This window comes from Egretta garzetta, unplaced genomic scaffold, assembly GCF_000687185.1.
Source record: "Egretta garzetta isolate BGI_Z169 unplaced genomic scaffold, ASM68718v1 scaffold45, whole genome shotgun sequence".
Classification (NCBI taxonomy): domain Eukaryota; kingdom Metazoa; phylum Chordata; class Aves; order Pelecaniformes; family Ardeidae; genus Egretta; species Egretta garzetta.
This window is the reverse complement of record NW_009260028.1, coordinates 2,955,640-2,969,516: the sequence shown is the minus strand read 5'-3', so window position 1 is coordinate 2,969,516 and position 13,877 is coordinate 2,955,640. Positions and strand designations below refer to the sequence as shown.

At 34.7% G+C, this 13,877-nt stretch overlaps 1 protein-coding gene across 1 annotated transcript in view; it reads right to left on the bottom strand.

The window, feature by feature from the left end:
* The window catches only part of NCAM2 (neural cell adhesion molecule 2), a 140,823-nt gene that overhangs the window by 43,272 nt on the left and 83,674 nt on the right, over nucleotides 1-13,877 (bottom strand). The gene's annotated exons all lie outside the window — the stretch shown is intronic.

The following is a 13,877-nucleotide window of genomic DNA, read 5'->3' as shown; positions in this document are numbered from 1 at the left end:
TGGCAGCAATTTTTCACACAGCCTGAATCTATCTCTAGGATTCTACCTGGAGATGCCATCAGAAGCAGAAAACGGGGGAAAACTTCCCCAAAAGAATCTTGTACAGCACTAAGAATACTGTTGCTGCAATGTACAGCAACAAATCTAGAAACAAAATCCAGGAAAAGAATGTTGGATTCCAGGATCCTTTACGGGAATGCAGCATTATGCACCTGGAAACTTCGATCCACACAGAGTTCTTGGACCATTACTCCATCTTTACAAGAAAGTTTCCTTTTATTTTCTCTACAGCAAAGGCCTGCTTATTGTTTGCCAGCTCTGTGATGAGCTCTCCAGCTGTCAGATTCATACTGAGGAACAGACACAAATTAGATCGGCTTTACTTGAACATCAGTATTTGTCTTGCCCAGAAAAGCAAGGGCTGTATTATCTTACGAGAGGATATAGAATTGTAATGTCTTGAGAAAGAGCCAGTAGTCCCTTTCTGGGTCTTTAGGGAGCCTAGTATTTTTTTGTTACAGAGGAGCATTTTAATAGTTGCTTTAGGCTTGCTTTTCAAGTTCTATACTTAATGAAAGGATAATTATTTCTGTCAGTACTCTTTGTTATTCTTTTGAGGCCTGATTTATTAGAATCTCTAGTTCTTTAGTTTCTCCAGCAGACAGAGGTCCCATTACATGTGGAGCTAAAGGGATTTAATGAATTTTGAAAAAACAGCACCTCTATTATGAGCATTTTGCTTGAATTTGCCATTGAAACCTTTTTGTTTCTTGTCAACATTTTTGCTTCATTGTAAACACAACAGTAGAATTGTATGTCTTCCAGCATATTTTAGTTTTATCATTTTCATGAGATTTAAAAATATCAAATTATAAACATGTCATGAAAAAATAAAATACCATCATAAGAATAAGAATAGAATTTGGAGAAGGGTTAGGATATATAACATTCAGTTATGGTGAGATGAAATTTAAAACCTAAACCAAGCAGTAGCAGTGTTTGACTTGCCTTTCAGCCATGATTACTTTCCAAGGCTGAATAATTTCACTGAAAATAAACCTTAGGGCATACTAAAAATTAGCATTACTGTAAATGTTTTTAAAATATAAACAACATAAAAGCATGACTATGAGTCTACACTTAATAAAATGTGAATGTGTTAAATGCATAAAACCTAAGGATCCAATTCTATAAACACTTGAGTGACTCCTGGGGCCTATCTAAATGAATAAAATTAGTTATATATGCAGTATTTAAAGAATCAGTGCCTACTTTAGAATCCCCTGCACAGCACTATGTGTCTGTGTTACAAATACATTTATGGAATTAACCCAAGTAAATCTGATGGCATAATATGTCCTCAAAAACTGGAACCATTTCGTATCACTGATGGTATGATGTGGATATATTTTATACACAGGAAATAAAATTATAACTATGTCCTCCTGGAAAACAAAGTAATGAAGCATTATTGATCAGAACACTTTAAATAATCCAATTGTAAAAGAATATTTAGAATAATTAAGTAAGATTAAGGAACTATCCCATGGTATGTAACAAAAGTGCAGGGCTCAAAAGTAATCTGAGAGTAGTGAAAGCTTTCACTGCATGCTAAGTATTTTACATCTTTGGAATACATTGAGAATGGAAGAAAATATTTAAGAAACTTTTTTTTTTTTTTTTAAGATACGTATCTGTCATTTAAGCATAAAATCGACTTATTCATCTTTCCATGTACAAATAGAACTCTTCTTAGAGGAGCCCCACAGCTCACAGCCCTGGCCACAATAGTATTTTGATTACAGTTTTTGATAATCACTGAAGTAATAAGATGTAAAATTTTAAATAATATTCTGAAAGAAACATAGAAATTTCACTTTCAGTATATGAATATGAATAAGTTGATCCACTGCATACTGTATATGTGAATTATGACATTGGCATATCCATTGGCATATAACAAGTCTCAAATACACTGAAAGTGAAATTCCATTATTTCTTTCAGAATATTATTTGAAATTTTTCAGGTTTCTTCTACCTGTCCTATCTATCTTCTTCTGTACTTATAGTCTTCCTAATCATAGTGTCCTCATGATTTATCTAAAGCATTCAATTTTGCAGACTAATTGATTTTGCTGGGATTATTTACATTGTGACTGGTTACACTTCAAAGTTCTACTCCAAAGAGAAAAATCCCAGAAGATTCTTTTGTGAACTCTTCAGGTATTTCTGGGCTCAATTAACATGATGCACAACATCTCAGACCTTAGTATTTTCCACTAATAAGAAGATAGGCAGGGAGGCTGCAAGTCAGGTGGTACCCTTGGAGGAGATCATGACACAAGAAGTTTCCAGTTATTTTGGTTTTGTTTTAATATACTGTATAGAGAGTTTAAAACAAAATTATAAATTCTTTTTTTGACAGGGTATGCAAGGAACTTTTTTTTTTAATTTTGTAGCCAGAATTTAAACCAAAACACAACAACCAAAAATTACTAAAACTTACTGAAGAGCAAAATTCAGTTCAACCTATTCTGTGCAAGAATCCTAAAGTTTAAGCAACATTAAAATTAGAGACCTTATTTTTATTATACAGATTCTTCTAATTTGCAAGCAAATCTAAAACGTTAAAGGATGAACACAGTACAGAAAAAAAACCTCACGAAAGATGTATATTAGATAATTAGATAGACAAAAATTCATAACTCCATACTATTTCAAATATAGAGTGTAAGCATTTCAGCTAGGAAAGCTTACTTTATTACTGTAGAATTTTAAGTGTTATCAAGATGAACCATAGGAAACCAACATTTGACACAAGATTTGCTGTGAAAGAAATTGTACCATAAATTTGAGTCACTAAAAACAAAACAAAAGTCCCCAGCTGCTTTTCTGGTCCAGGGTTAGGTTGTTTATATTACCTTATTACAGTAGAATGAGAGGGGAAATGTCTAGCATATTAAACTGTCTTTTCACCAAAGGAAATCTACCTCAGAAATCTTTTAAAGACTGTGATATATTACACAAGCTGTCATCAAAACAAGGAAGGTTAGGGGAACTAATAGTACAGTTACACTACATTAATCCCAAAGTAGACCTTATATGAGGTTAATTAACTGAAATATCACATCAATGCATTGTTCTCATTGGAAAGCTACCTGTTGCATAGATATAATTTTATTTTTAAACACAGTAACTGAGATATATCATTGCTGAAATGTAATAATCACTCATATATATTTCAGATAGTGGCAGTAGTACGAAATTCCTGTCAAGGAAGCATTAAAATTTTTAGGATTTTTTTTTCCTGTTTTTTTCCCTGTAGTTTGAATCTCTGTTACTACGCAGACTGAATGCAGATTGAATACAGTGCAGGTTAATAAATGGAGTGTTTTGATTTAGCAGCATTTTGCTGCACCTTTTACTCATTATTTTACTGCTCTCAAAAAACCTGAGTCCACTGGAAATACTTGAATCTCCTTCAGGGGAAAAAATGAATAGCTATTTTATTAAGCTTAATCAGGTTTCTCTTTGTGATGATGACTCATGTTCTTTTAAGGACAAAAGAAAAACACCTGGGAAGAGAGCAGTGAGGAAAATATGTTAGTAGGACATGTGAGGAGAAATGGTAGTATAGCATTAAGGTTCTGTACAAATGTCTCAGGCTTTTGTAGTTGTCACACAATCTGAGGAACTTGTCCCCAAAACCTCTGTCTGCCTGCGATAACCAACACAGTTTTGTTTAATCTATGTGTTAGCACAATAGGAGGATGAGTACAAAAACTATTTTCCTAGCTGAGCCTCACAGATTTAGCTCACAGAATTGTTGACAAAATGAAGTTAGAAATTCCCATGGGGGAGAAATACAGGAAAAAAAATAAAAAAGGGTTTTGCTACACAATAAGCAAAACTTTCATTCATATGCAGAATCAGTCACACTGTCTCAGTTCCATCTGTTTGCCTTGCCCAAAAAAAAATTAATTTCATAAACACTGATTCAAACATCTGGCTGTAATGTCAGAATTCAACTAACACAAATAAATGAACTTTAATAATGAACATATTTCAAGTAGGACATTATAAGAAAAAATATAACGGTAGTGAATCTTACTGCTGGCGAAACCATCAGCATAACTTCCATTGATATATATGGAGACAGGATCAAGCCTTAAGTCATTCCCTAAAATGAATACTCACAAACAAATGTAACCATTTTAAAAATCAGAGAGAATGGCTCTGTCAGGAATTTCCATAATTCTTGGCACTATAATGTAAATTTATTGCATTATTTTGGAACAGAAGTTGTAGTGGCTTAATGAACTTTGAGTATAAAAAATTACCTGTGAATAAAAATATATAGTGTGGTAAATCAGGTATAATTACTATAATGTTCACTAACATGAATAATTTCCTTAAAAAATACTTTTCAGTAGTTGATACATTTGGCAACAATTGCTTTAATATTTAGTGTACAGGCCCCAAAACAATTATCCCGTTAAGCTCCTTTACTCCATGTATTGAATTTTCATTACTATTGGGTAGGATTCTGAGGTGTCAGTATACAAACTGAACCAGAATTAGCATCAGCACATTACAGTCATTCAGGAGATTTGACACTTATTTTTATTGGAATAAAATTAGTAAGAAAAGATTAAGTAATCTATGGGACAATCATAGTTATAAAATGTACAGTGCTATGAACTAATGAAAATAAAGCAAGGAAGACTGTAATCCAAAGCCCTAGAAAAGAGAAAATTTGTGGACTGACATTGCTTGTAATATATTGAATCAGCATGACCCAAGCCCTAGAAAAGAGAAAATTTGTGGACTGACAACATTGCTTGTAATATATTGAATCAGCATGACTTGAGAAGATGGGTTTGTCATTTAACATACTTAGGATGTAACAATGAATAGGTTTTCTTTAGAAGTTCATGCTCTAATTTATTTATTTAAAAAGCAACCTTCATTCAAACTGTGTTTAATCTAAATCACAGCATAGCACAGAGTTTAAAAAAAAAAAAGAAAATCCTAGGAGAAACATTCCTGGAACAAAAGTAGTTTACTGACATGGATGACTGTATCAGTAAACTGTTCCCATAAACTTATTCAGAACAGAAACATACTTGCATGAACTGCGTATCAAATAATTCACTTACACAAACTAGTGTTAAGAAAAATGAAAAATTATTTATTGTATGTAATATTTTTAGGCTATAGGCTTACAAAAGATATTTCTACTCCCATTGATAAAGAGCCCATGTCATCATGATAGCTTCTTTAAATTTTTGTGTTATATCTATTTGTCAATAATAAGCTTATCAATAGAAGTGGCAGGATTTGTTCATAAAATATTCCTTCTTACCCTTTCAACAATCCTAGCTATCTAAATATCCTGTATAGTTATCCTATAGCTGTCTAAAATGCTTTGTACTTCTCCGTTACTTCCAGTGTATGGCAAAATACCTTTGGATTACTATGAAAATATTTCTTGTAAATTTGAAGTAGTTCCTTTAGGTATCTAGTTGAGCTGTTTGTCAACTAAAGTTTTCTTAGCTGCTATTTTATCTGGTTCACTGAAGTTGCAGGTGACTTGGGTAATAGTATGTCATAGCCTGACACAAAGGAGAGGAATGTATACAGCCAGTTCTCCTGGTTCACAGTACTCCAGCACAGTGTGAATCCAAAGAAAGTTTTGTCCTTGCTGTCTGTCCCTTCAAATTTCAGCTTCCTGTAGAGTAAATCTGTTTTTGTTATTTAGTTAAGTCTGCCTACCATAACCAAGCTTTGTTCTTCTTGTTCTTATGTTTGGTCTTTCTTTTCTTGAAAAAGGTTTGAAGATATTTCCACATTCTTATTCTGATGTATATGCAAGGTGGGGTAGGTCAGGAAAAGAGATTCTTATTAAAAATTGTATTTTCTTAATGCTAATGTTTTTTATGCAGCTTTAGTAAAAGCAAACTTTCCAGAGCTAAACATTGCCAAAATTTCTAGGAGAACGTGTGAGGTATCACTGTTAATTCCAATTTACTATTCTTCCTTTCCATACAGAAATCTTCTAACAGTATAAAACGAGAATTTTTAAATACATATTGAGAATAAGAGATATACTGACTACCCCTAAAATAGCACTTTTTTTTTGTCCTAACTTTCCTGATTTTTCATATCATCAGCCTTAAAATGATGTAGGCGAATATTCCTTTCTCTTTAATTCCTTTAATTTAATTATATTCTTATATAACCCAATACTTTTCTCCACAACTCAGCTTCCCTTTCTTCAGGTTTGACATGATATCTCTTTTATTCAATTGTTCTTTTATAAATATCTTGTGTTGTTATTTTTATTATGTTCTATGTAACTGCAATGTACACAAACACGTTAGATTTCGGTTTAGTTTTTAGTAAGGAGCATCTTATTTAGAAAATTATATTTTTTTTCAGCAGAGAATAAAGCCAAAATATTTTTTTTTATCATGCTAGCAAGATGTGCTTGTTTCCCTCAACTCTAATAACATACATTAAAATACACAGATACTCAAAATACTTTACCGAGTATTGGGATGATATAATTTTTTTGGAAAAAAAAGCTCAACAAAAACTCCCTTTCCTATGCCTTTCTCCAATTTTTTAGTTTTAAAATTTCCCATACTACATTTATGATGACCAAATCCAACCGCTTAATACCAAATCTTTAGAAATGTAGTTAACTTTCATAAAAGGTACTTGTATATCTCAAAAATAAGGGAAATGGAGAAGAATAGGAAAGGGAGGAGAGAGAAGGGAACAGAAGGGAAAAAGGAGAGAAGAAAGAATGGACAATCAAAATCTTACTAGGTATCACTGTATTTAAAGTTTGAGAGAGCGAATGCTTGAAACAGTTGATATTCCCTGTAAGATCTTGTTAAGCAAAACAAAGGCATACTTAATAAACCAATTCTTTACACAATTCAATAGGCTAAAATGGAAACACATATTGAGCTTTAAAACAACACAATTAAATGCATTTCAAAAACAAATGTTCTTTGAACAACCTAACCCTTAAAAGTTGGAAAAACTCCTCCAAGTACTCATTAGCCCTTCACTCTGTTTATTAAATAAATAATTATTTTAGAACCAGCTTTTATGAAATATTTTTTTTTCAAATTTTTCTGTGCATAGAATTGTGGGTGTTCTGCAGTATTGAAGTTTTTTCGATGAAAAATCAAACTACTTTCATTAATGGATAATCTTTTGTTATCCTAAAATTTAGAAGCATTAACTTAAGTCAATCAAAATTATGGAAATTAGTCACCTGAAGACTGGTGAATTTTTGCTCAGACTGGTCACATTCTTGCAGTTTAAAACACACAAGCCCAAATCCCAGTTCTCTAATTCAACTGAAGGAAAAATAGCTGCAGAAGCAGAAACTGCAGAGTCTGATCTGGCTAATCCTATTCACTGATGTTCACCCATGCAGGCACCAGGAACATGCCCAATAGCACCCTTGATTAGATCAAAGATAGCTGTAGGTCTTTGGGGCAAGGGTGAAGGGGTCTGGTCAGGCTGAAAGGCTCGCATAGGACCAGACGCATGCAGCAGGCCAACACATCCGGACAAGGCTGCATAGCTCGCTGCCACCAGTGTGGCAGACTGCCTACTTAGGCTATATTTGGAGCCAGCAGATTGAGGGAAGTTTATTGTCCCATTCTAGTAAGAGCTGGTAGGGCCAAACCTGGGATTGTGTGCCCAGGAACAAAAAGAAACCAGATAGGGTCCAAGCAGTGGAGACTAGAGCACATGAACAATATATAGATGCCAAGGCTTATTTAGTCTGACGAAGAGAATGCCAAGGGGTGATTGAGCAGTCACAGTGGAGACCGAAACAACAGCATGAGACTTCTCAACAGTGGTAAATAGCATAACAGGGGCAACAGTCACAAGCTGCAGCTTGGCATATTTAGACCAGATATTAGAATAAGTTACACACTGGGAAAAAAATTTAGCACTGAAACAGGTTACACCAATATAAGAGGGTGAGAAATCTCCATCCTTGGGGGTTAAGACTGAGTTAGATAAAGCCATGCCTGACTTGATCCAGGGTTAGCACCAGTCCTGCTTCAAGCAGGAGTTTGGACCAGATATACTCCAGATGTACCTTACAACCAATCCTTCTATGATTCTATACATTAAAGGGGAATATTACCTTGGTTCTTGGAACCCCATTTTCTCCTCTGCTATAAAACTATTGTGAAGTTCTTAATAAAAGGATTTTAAAGCCTACTGCTTGAAGAAACAGCCAGCAACTTGAAAAGGGCTACACTTAAAACTTTATGAAACAATAAAACAATACAGCAAAATCAATGGGGATTTGGACTGCTACCCGATATTCCCCCAATCATGCAAAAAGAAGATATTGTTCAAAATGCTTTCTACATATGACTAATGTTCTTAGTACAGCAGCATGAGGGTTCATTGTTAAATATTTATGTGACTACAATTGCTGCAATTTTAATAGTACAAATTACACTGCTAAATATAAAATCTGATGAAGTTAAACCTTTCCATAAATCAAAATTATTTTCTGTAGACATTAATTTTTAAATTCTCCTATAACAAATACTTCTAGGCCACTGAATACACCTGAACTTCCACTGGCAATATGAACACATAAAGACAATAGAATTAAGTCTTCCAAGTAAGCAATACTTTATTGAGCAAATATACTATAGTACATTACGTAGTAAAGGAGTAACTTAATAAGGCTCTTATTAAAATCATCCACGTTGCTTCCTTTATACCCTTTTTTTCTCTTTTTGCATACCCATCAAGGCTAAAAATGCTCACTGGGATAGAGTTAATTTTTTTTCACAGTAGCTGCTATGGGTCTACGTTTTGGATTTGTGCTGGAAACAGCGTTGATAATACAGGGAAGTTTTAACTACTGCTCAGCAGTGACTACACAGAGTTAAGGTCTTCTCTGCTTCTCACGCCGCACCACCAATGAATGGGCTGGGGATGGACAAGAAGCTGGGAGGGGACACAGCTGGAACAGCTGACTCCAACTGACCAAAGGGATATCCCATACCATATGACGTCATGCTCACCACTATAAAGCTGGGGGTGGAGGGGGGAAGAAGGAAGGGGGGGACATTTGGAGTGATGGTATTTGTCTCCCCCATTCACCATCATGCATGATGGAGCCCTGCTTTCCTGGAGATGGCTGAACACCTGTGTGCCAGTGGGAAGTAGTGAATGAATTCCTTGCTTTGCTTCACTTGGCTTGCATGGGGGGCAGGGAGGGGGTGGCTGTGTGGGGCTTAGATGCCATCTGGGTTTAAACCACAACAATGACCCAGAAAATAAAGCAGAGACTTCTAAGGGGAACAGGGATATAATTTATTATGAGACTACAAAGAACATGCTGGTTGTTAGATTCTAGCTAATGCCACTATGTATTCCCTGTTTTATGTCAAGGCCTGGAATCTACCCTGGATTATTGAAGGAGGGAGCACATTTTGAGGGGGAAGGCTGGGATTTACTATGAGTGCATACCTTCCTTTCTTCTATGCCTGCTACAGTTACACCACTTCCTCTCATTCTTCAATTGTATAAATTAAACTGTATCCTATCCCAGTCTACCTCATATATGCCAGAATCTAGAATCTTTTACACTCCTTTTTACAGCAGAAAGAATTACTTCCATTTCATTTTTTCTTGCCCATTTTTCTGCTGTTCCTGTAATGGAGATCCTGTTGTGAGCTAATATCCCATTTGAGATTTGCAACACAACTGGAGCTGAAAAGGGTTTCCTACATTCAAAACTTCATCTGAGAGTTCTTCATTACTGAGTGATCTTGAGAAAGAGGTGAGGTAGGCCTCACTTGACTTCACAGCAAACTTTGTATTTTCCAAGCATGAAGTCCACAGTAGTTTCTGTGGTTTACCTGGAATATGTTAGACTAAATGTGTACACGCTGGCTAATGGTGTAGCAAATCCACATAGTTTTGAGGGCTATATCACTGTTTGAGAAAGGCAAGTATGGGAGACCTTGCAATTCTTGCAGACATTCTTGCAATGCATTGACATTTGGTGGGTCTGTGAGGCCTCCCGTTTGAATCAACACTGACTCCACATTTCTGCATCACCATAGTCACTGGAAAATGGGGCTTGCCAATCTGAGGACAGAACTGTACCCCGGGTGCACAGCTTTAGTTGGAGCTGGTCCCTGCTTGACTGACTTCACAGAGGGAGCTCAGATCTTTTTTCAATAGGCTGAGCAGGCAAGTTTCTTTCAGTGCGATACAACTGCCATTTGAAGCTGGTAAGACTGGGTAAGCGCCTGGTGACTGCTTTTAATAGAGCAGGGTATCACTCAGATCTAAAAGAACAACTTACCCTAAACTAAAAACGGGTTACTGGTCCAAATATCTTCTCTTCTTATCACAAAAAAGTAATAAAACCTCACAGAAAATGCCTTCCAAGTCTAAGAAAATAATGACAGCACTTTACTTTTAACACCTGCACTTTCTTTCTACTGCCAGCAAAGTTCTGCAAAGCTACAGTGATCTTCCTGTTCCTTTCAGACTGCAACAGATTTAAGACATTCATGTAATTCACTAGAATACAACAGAATAGTTGTCTTATGTTTCATGCAATTTGCTAGTTTTCTTATGGTCTTACAAAACTGCACTGTGTCAGAGATACAAATAAGAGATGGCCTTTCTTAACCAGATGGATCCAAAATACCTAAAAAAATTAATTACTCTTTACTCATTACTACACATATACCTGTATTCTTACAAAGCTCCAAGACAGATGTCAAGAATTCAAGAATTCTTAATGCTAAGGTAAAGGAATATCTGCAGAGCACAATGGAATGAAAATTTCTAATTCTCTCCTCAGAGAAGTAAAGATTTTTTTATACACCAATTAATATATGTTAGCAAATCCTGCATCTCAGTTAAGACTGCTATTTAAAATTCCAACACTTTTCAATTTTATTATAATTCTGCATATTAATAGTAATAAACAGAACAACATATATATAATCTACATGTCTTTTCTTGGGTTTACCTGTGTACAGAAAACTCTATGTATTGTGACACACCACTGAATCCATTATTAGAAATTGAATGCATGATTTTCTTTTTTCTGAACTACTTACTTTACTTGCTCAATTTTATGTTTCAAACAAGCCACTTAGCCTGAATGCCAACAGAAGTAGTCTTCCGTGAGCTTCTCTTGAATGCTATATTTTCAATGTCCAGATTTTTTGAACTGGAAGCTCTCATTAATATTAACTGTCCCATGATCAAGGTATGTTGCTGCAGTCTTAAGAGCTACCTAGGAAGCAGGTTATGACACAGGAGTTCTGCCTTTCATTCCTCTAACCCATGCAATTTTCAACTCTGGAGCATGAGAAGTGTGAGATAGAGACGCTACTTGCTCTGTTACCAGATGGCAAAAACATCACCATGTGAGGTAAGAATAAACCAGCTCCTGTTGACCGCTATCATCAGAGGCCATCCTCACAGTGACAGGCAAAGAGACTAAAATGTGATCTCAAATGTCTTTTATGACATTGACCACTGTGAATAAGCAAAGACTTCAAAGTTAACATGAATGATGATTTCAACAACAGCTATTTTGCTTCTTACATGCAAAGATAATTTTCATTCATAACTTTTTCTTCCTCATCCCCATCCTACTCCTGCATACTATACTTTATTCCTTGCCAATGGAAAAAGCGTAGAGAGAAAAAAACTTGATAAAAAGGAGATTCATTTAATACCATGAAATGTAATACAGATAGGGCCATGCTATTTCTCTATTGCTCGTCGTTGTATCTGGCAGAAGGAAAACTCCATTCATAACTACTCTGTCATTCGACGACCTTGAAAATACTTAAATAATACTCTATCCTCCAGGAACACTTTTCTATTACAAAGAAGTTTATACACATAAATATTCCATAAACGTACTTTACCTTTTGTAAGCAGACTGGCAATGTAAAGTAAATGCAAATTAATACAATAGAGACTTGAAAGGTGAAATTTGCAACTACACCATGCATCTCATTTATCATTCATATCCAATATTGCATTGCATCACTCTCTACTTAACAAGATTTACTCTGATGAGACAGATCAGGATGACCTTTACATCAGATCAGCATGTTTGCTGCAATTTTACTTGAGAGTGTGCCATCATAAAAACCTGAAAAGTGTTTTTAAAAAATAGGGAGTAGCCAAGAGTTATCACAACAGAGAAAGACCAGGTGAAATATATTTGTAATAACTGATTCTCCATTTAATTGCTTATTAAAATATTTGCTACATAGTTCTTGCAATCAAAGTATCTTGCATTTGTTCTTACAGACTTTCAAGTCTGTGTCTTAAAAAAAACCCAACCACTTGAACATAAATCACATTTTGCAATGAGCTTTGACTGTTTGACTAAATGCCATTGCAAACACAGAATTACAAGCTATTGAAGATAAGAGTAACCTCAGGTATTGGCAGTGGTTACAGCTGCATAACACTCAGTTGCTTTTAGTTATGAACTCATGCTGTGAAGTAAATTGTCTGGGTTTTCTTCTCTTCTCATGACATTTCATTCACCTTTGAATGTGAAAAGTACATTTCATTCTCCTGATGATTCAGGTCTGTATAAAAACCTGAAATATTTAAACCTAGCTTTTCCTTTCCACTTCTCACTTTCCAGTCACTCTAATCCATCCATGTAATTTACTTTAAGACATTCATTTACAATCCAACCTTTCCATCCGCATGAGACTTTTACAGCAAAGATTAAGCTGGATGGAGGCCAAGAATAGTATAGAGACAGAATTAGAGGGCTGAATAACTTTTCTTACATGCAGCTATACACATAAATTAATCTGGATAAAAAGTGGACATTTTTATTACCATTTAATAGTAATCTATATTGGTTGTGAATCACATTCATTCTTTCACTTTTTTTGTTTTTTTTAATTGCATGACATTTTGCAAATTGTATCATGCCATTTTATCCCAAGAATTTAGATTTATTAAAATTAAGGACTTTTTATTTGTGTTATTTGTATTGCATCTTACATCATTATAGCTTAATAACATATATATCTGCAGCTCCCACATTCTTATAATTTCAAAGCTGGTTTAAGTTGAGCAAACCAATTTTGAATCAAGCTAAATATCCATCTCCTTTTGAAAAATAAATTCCATAGGTTTAGGCTTAGCAATAGTATCAAAAGTATATTAATTAATATCAGGAATGATCTATGAAATTTTTTTTACAATATTAACAATTATTGCCTATTGACAACAGACAATTTCTTAAATTAAACCACTAATTTAAGTCAATTTGACAATGTGACAATCAATGTGACCTTTTAAGATTCTCCGTATTGTGCATCAATTGCTGTGGTACTATTTGGGTATAAAGTGACAACAAATTTTGGGGGTTTGGTTTTACATTTTTTTTAATCCATGTTTTCACAGATATTAAACTGCCTGCTTAACAGTCTGTTAAATGGAGAACCAGATTCTAAAGCTGAATTCACAACCCAGAAATGTTTTCTGAATTACTTATGGCATCGTTTAACATGTACAAAAATCTCAGACTTCAGTTACTTCAAAATTTCTGGAGTATATACATGATATTCCAGAAATGTAGAAACACTCCTCAGAAATAGCAAGTATCATTTTAGAACTGAATGTGATGACAATTCATGTCTTAGGGAGCCAAATCTGACATATATGCCAAGGAATTCAATGTCTCAAATACTTACTACAAATGTGTTTTCCCACTGGAACAGGCTAATGAATGTGTTTTTCTTTCTGCTTTAGCAGCTTGCACTAAACATTAATGAATTCTGCCTTGAAGATTTTCAACTATT